General features: G+C 43.0%; 1 pseudogene; it reads left to right on the forward strand.

The window, feature by feature from the left end:
• Nucleotides 1–4,584: 4,584 nt before the first annotated feature.
• Nucleotides 4,585–4,775, forward strand: LOC148119166 (Nuclear RNase P; annotated as a pseudogene).
• The last annotated feature ends 1,147 nt before the right edge of the window (nucleotides 4,776–5,922 follow it).

Below are 5,922 nucleotides of genomic sequence, written 5' to 3' on the forward strand. Positions count from 1 at the left end.
ATCTTAAATTATCCCATATCTATTCATCTGTGTTTTACCAGGAGTCTGTGGCTTACTGGTAAGTTTCTGATGTCTTTGGCAGCTACATGACATCTCCCTATCATTCAGTTTAATTTTCCTACCTACTTATATTCTGCCCTGCCATAGGCCAAAGCAGCTTCTTTATTAAGCAATGGTATTAAAACATATTCACAGCATACAGAGGGGAATCCCACACCATCATTTTGTTTATCTGGTCTTGATTTAATTTTGGTATGTGGCACCTGTCCAGAAAAATGTTGATTCATTTTAGATTTTCCAATTTTGTGGAATACAGGTTTCCAAAGTAAGACCTGATTATTCTCTGGATTTCCTCAGTGTCTTTGTTATATACACCTCTTCATTTCTGATTTTGTTAATTTGGATATTCTCTTTGTGTTTGTTAATTAGTTTCATGAGAGTTTGTCTATCTTATTGATTTTACCAAAGAACCAGCTCTTTGTTTCACTGATTCTTTGTGTGGTTTTCTTTGTTTCTATTTTATTAATTTCAGCCCTCAATTTGGTTATTTCTGGACATCTACTCCTTGTTGGTGATTCTGCTTCTTTTTGTTCTAGAGTGTTCAGGCGTGCTGTTAAGTCACGAGTGTGAGACCTCTCCACTTTCTTTATGTGGAAACTTCGTGCTATGAACTTTCTTTTTAGTACTGCTTTCATGGTATCCCATAGGGTTGGGAATGTTATACATTAATTTTTGTTGAATTCTATGAAGTATTTAATTTATTTCTTTATTTCTTCTTTGACCCAAGGGTAATTCAACTGAACATTGTTAAATTTTCATTTATTTGTAGGCTTTCTTCAATTCGTGTTGCTCTTCAATTCTAACTTTAAGCCATGGTGATCCAATAAGACAAGGGAGTTATTCCATTTTTTTATCTGTTGAGATTTGTTTTGCTACTGAATATTTGGTCAATTTTAGAGAAGGTTCCATGTGGAAGGATACTTAAAAGAAATCAAACACTAACTCAGAATTGAGAAATAGATGATTATTTATTTAGGGGTAGACTTAAAAATCAGATTCCTCCGCTTGAACGGAGATCAGAAACCCGAACCTGCAACCAGAACAGGGAGGCCGGAAAAGAGAGCAGATGCACGTTCTACATTGGCTTATATCATGTAAAAGGCCATGCCTCAATGGGTGGATAACCACTGGCTGTAAGACTTCCTACAGCAGTTCCATGAGCTGCTGAGAAGAAGGTGTATTCTTTTATGTTTGGGTAAAATGTTGTATAAATGTCTGTTAAGTCTATTTGCATCATGATATCTGTTAATTCTTTAATTTCTCTGCTAAGTTTCTGTCTTTTAGCCCTGTCCATAGGTGAGACTGGGGTGTTGAAGTCCCTATCAGTAATATGTGGGCTTCAAGGTGCGATTTAAGCTTTAGCTATGTTTCTTTTACATATATGAGGGCACTTGAATTTGGGGTATAGATGTTCAGAATTGAGACTTCATCTTCATGGAGTTTTCATATGAAGTGTTTTTCTCCATATCTTTTGATGGATTTTCATTTGAAGTCTATTTTGTTAGATATTAGAATAGCTACACCCACTTGTTTCTTAGGTCTGTCTGATTGGAAAATCTTTTCCCAACTTTTTACTCTGAGGTAATGAGTGTCTTTGAGGTTGTGGTGTGTTTCTTGTACTCAGCAGAAGAAGGGATCTTGTTTTTTTTATCCATTCTGTTAGCCTGTGTCTTTATGTAGGTGAATTGAGTCCATTGATATTGAGATATTAATGAATAGTGATTATTAATCCTTGTTATTTTTTAGTGTTAGTGCTTGTGTATTTACCTTATTTGGGGTTTGTTGGTGTGGGATTATATATTGCCTGTGTGTTTGTTGGTGCAGCTAGCTTCTTTGTATTGGAGTTTTCCTTCTAGTACTTTTGGTAAGGCTGCCTTTGTGAATAGGTATTGTTTAAATCTTGTTTTGTCATGGAAAATCTTTTTTCTTCATGGATGGTGATTGAAAACTTGCTAAGTATAATAGTCTGGACTTGCATCCATGGTTTCAGTGCATACAGTACATCTGTTCCAGTCCTTCTAGCTTTCAGTGTTTCCATTGAGAAGTCAGGTGTAATTCTGATAGATCTGACATTGTATGTTACTTGGCCTTTTTCCTTTGAATGTACTATTCTTTCTTTATTCTGTGTGTTTAGTGTTTCAATTATTACATGATGGAGGAATATATTTTGGGTCCTGTCTATTTTATGCTTCTTGTACCTTCATAGGTATGTCTTTTTTTTTTAAATTTTATTTAGGTTGGAAAAGTTTTCTTCTGATTTTGTTGAATATATTTTCTGTGTTTTTGTTCTGATCTTCCCCTTCTTCCATCTCTATTATTCTTAGGTTTGGTCTTTTCATGGGTGTCCCAGATTCCGTGGATGTTTTGTGATAATAATTGGTTAAATTTAACATTATATTTGTTTGAAACAGTGTCTTCAACTCCTGAGATTCTCTCTTCCATCTCTTGTATTCTGTTGGTTACACTTGTAATTGCAGTTCCTATTCATTTACCCAGATTTTCAATTTCCAGAATTCCTTCAGTTTGTATTTTCTTCATTGCCTTTATTTCTATTTTCAAGTCTTGAACTGTTTGAATTATTTGATTCACCCATTTTTTCTTGGTTTTCTTTAAGATATTTATTGACTTCTTTCTTGTTAGTATTTCCCTCCATTTCTTTAAGAGAGTTTTTCATTTCCTCTTTAAGGGTCTCTGTCATCTTCATTGAATTACATTTAGCATCATTTTCTTCTGCTTCTTCTGGGATAGGATGTTTATGTCTTCATATTGTAGAACCACTAAGTTCTGGTATTGCTATATTGCTCTTTGGGTTGTTGAATCTGTTCTTGCATTGGCACTTACCCTTATCTTCCTCCAATTAGTGTAGACAGTGTCTGTCTCTTGGTCCAATCCTTGCAGTAAGTGTCTATGTTTCAGGGATCCTCTCTTGGACTGATTGTTGTAGTTGCTGTCTGTTTCTCATGGAGTTGCTGAGGTCTCAGGCAATGGGTGACTTTTCATGCTGAGTAGGACTTGCAGATTACAAGGTCTGGAGCAAGCTGCCTTCAGGAGGCTTGCCTGCTGACTGGCTAGTATAGCTTAGGTAGGTGGGGGAGAGACCAGGGCTTTTGTCCCAGGACCTAGGGCCTAGAGATGGACTGTTCAGCTGACTCCACTGGCCATTTATCTCTTGGTTCACTCTGTGCAGTTATAGTCTGTGTCTCAGTGACTGGCTGAGGACATGGGGGATGGATGGGTTTGGTAGCAGAGTAGGACTTATGTTGGGAGCCACCTGGAGGCACAGGTGGTCCTGCAGTTTGGAGGTAGCCACGTGGGGCTGAGCAACCCTGCCTGCACCCTTGCCTGCACATGCTCAGACCAGCAGAATGGCATTAACCAATCAGGACAGCGTTCAAGCTGCTCCACCGTTTAAAAGCAGATGCCTCGGGACCCTACTTCCTCTCTCTAAGCTTTCTCTCGTCCCTGCTCTATCGTCCCTTCCCCCAATTTTCCTCAAGGGAATGCTCCAAATAAAGATGTGACCAGAGAAGGAATTCTCGTTTTTGGTGGGGTTCATTCCTGCTGGACAGGATGGCGCCCCGCAACTGGTGCTCGAAACTCCGGGACGCTGAGGGACCCTGACAACTACGCCGGGGGACCCTGAGAAAGCCCGGGAGAAAAAGCCAAGATCAGACACCAGCACAGAGAGCCTTGAATTTCAGAACTCTGAGAACATGGAGCGGTGAGTGACGTCGGTTGAAATCCCCAGAAAGGGGAGGAAAAGAAATGTAAAAAGGAATTTCAAAGGATAGGCCTAAAATAGAAAAGAAAATACAAAAAAAAAAAAAAAAAAAAAAATCAAAGTTAAGGTATCTGAAAGAAGGTACAGAAAGCAACGGGGAAGAAAAATCCCTTAAGTTCAGTGCAGGAGGAATGTGAACAGCAGCAAAAAAGGCGAGGTAACTAAGGCGGGACTTTGAGGACGATGGGGTACGGGAGACCGCGGCTTCCGCTCCCTCTCCGTCCACCTGCGTACTCGCTGATAGAGACTGGAGGCAACAGTCTCGTAGGGAGGCAAACTTGATCACTGCCTTCCCTGTTCTTAAAGAGCCACAGAGCTTTTGGAGGTGATTTTCGCCTAATTTTGTTAAGAGAGCTCAGTCTCTGGCTCTCACGTACAAAAAACTTTAATTTTTTGACTGAGAAAGACAAGCTGCTTGATCGTGCTGAGAGTGCTGGCGGCAGCCGGCCCGCCTTTGAGCGGTAATGCCTGATTAGAAACACGGAAGTGGGCCAGGCACGGTGGTGCACACCTGTGATCCCAGCTACTCAGGAGGGAGACGCAACCAGTTGCTGGCGGGGAGTTTGCTGGAGGCCTGCGAATAGCCAGGTCGCGGGCGGGCTAAAGTCCGTGTGACATCAGAGGCCTTCTGGCGGGGCTATGGTTTTTGGAGGACTTTTTCAGCACCTGAGCGGACTCGCCTGACTGAGGCGGAAGCTGCGTGGTGAGCAGCGGCGCCATAGAAGGCAAAGAGGAGCTGAATCGGCTCTGCGGAAAAACTGTGTTTCCATAGCAACATGGGCGAGCGGGGAGGTGAGTTCCCAGAGAACGGGGCTCTGCGCGCGGGCGGACCGGGCAGGAGAAGCCCCTCCACGGGTGGGCGGATGCCCCCCCCTCGCCGGAGCTTGAAAAAGACTCACAGCCGGCGGTGCGAGTTCATTGCCTGAGGTGAAACGGCGAGCCCGCGCACGGCCCGGGGCGGGGCCATGCGGAGCGCGCCACATTGGGCTTCAGAGGCGGAGCTGTGGCAGCCGCCGTCCGCTGCTGCTGCCGCCCTCAGCCAAGGTCGCTAAGAATTTAGTCAGATAAAAACATTTGTCGCCAAAAATTCAGTCAGATAAAAACATTTATCCCCCAAACATCGCCCCTTTGTCAGCAGGAAGTAGTAAGATGATCGATGCTACGCCCATTCTCCCTTAAAGAACTGGTCGTGATTATCATAATAAAGGCATGTTTACCTGGTTACCGTATCCTAGGTAACAAAGAAAGGCGGACCTTTTGCCTGAGGCACCTGGTGAGATAAACAATGCTACCTAGAGGTTTTTCCATCTGAATAGGGGAGCTGGAGAGATGGCTCAATGGTTAAGAGCATTGCCTGCTCTTCCAAAGGTCATGAGTTCAATTCCCAGTGACAACTGCTTTGGTTTTTAAACAATAGAGGGGGACTACACTACCAGTGACAGCTTCCCCCAGAGAAAGGATTTCTCTTGCATTCTTTACACTTAATTTTTAATTCAAAATTTTGCTGGTACAGGCAAACAAGATTTGCTCTTTGAAACGGAGACATGCAAGTCTCTAAGTTCAAAACCAGCCTACTTCCAGTACTGATTGTGCTGAATTTTTACACTGAGAGTTTTTAATACTCTTAAATGTTAATTTGGGAGGAGAGTTTTGTTTATGTTTTTCTAGGAATGCTGACATACATCTGGATGCCAGCGAGACCGACCAGAGAGATAAAGAAGATGACCCAGTGGATGCTGAGTGTCCTGCTGTAAAAGATTCGTGCGGAGACAGCAGAGATGACCTTCTGGGCGGTGTCAAGAGCAGCTGTCTCACACCATCGACTTGAGCAACACCCTGTGCAACCTCTTATCTCTGACTCTATTTTGCCTTTTCCCTCCTTGGGGATGGGTGGGAGCAGAGATATCCTTGGCATGCTGCGTCTAGGTGGGGACCAGATTGGAAAATAGTTTTGCCTTATTGCTCTTAAAGACAATAATTAGGGGGAGATGTTGGGAGCCACCTGGAGGCACAGGTGGTCCTGCAGTTTGGAGGTAGCCACGTGGGGCTGAGCAACCCTGCCTGCACCCTTGCCTGCACAT

Source organism: Myodes glareolus, chromosome 18 (assembly GCF_982192425.1).
Source record: "Myodes glareolus chromosome 18, mMyoGla1.1, whole genome shotgun sequence".
In the NCBI taxonomy this organism is placed as follows: domain Eukaryota; kingdom Metazoa; phylum Chordata; class Mammalia; order Rodentia; family Cricetidae; genus Myodes; species Myodes glareolus.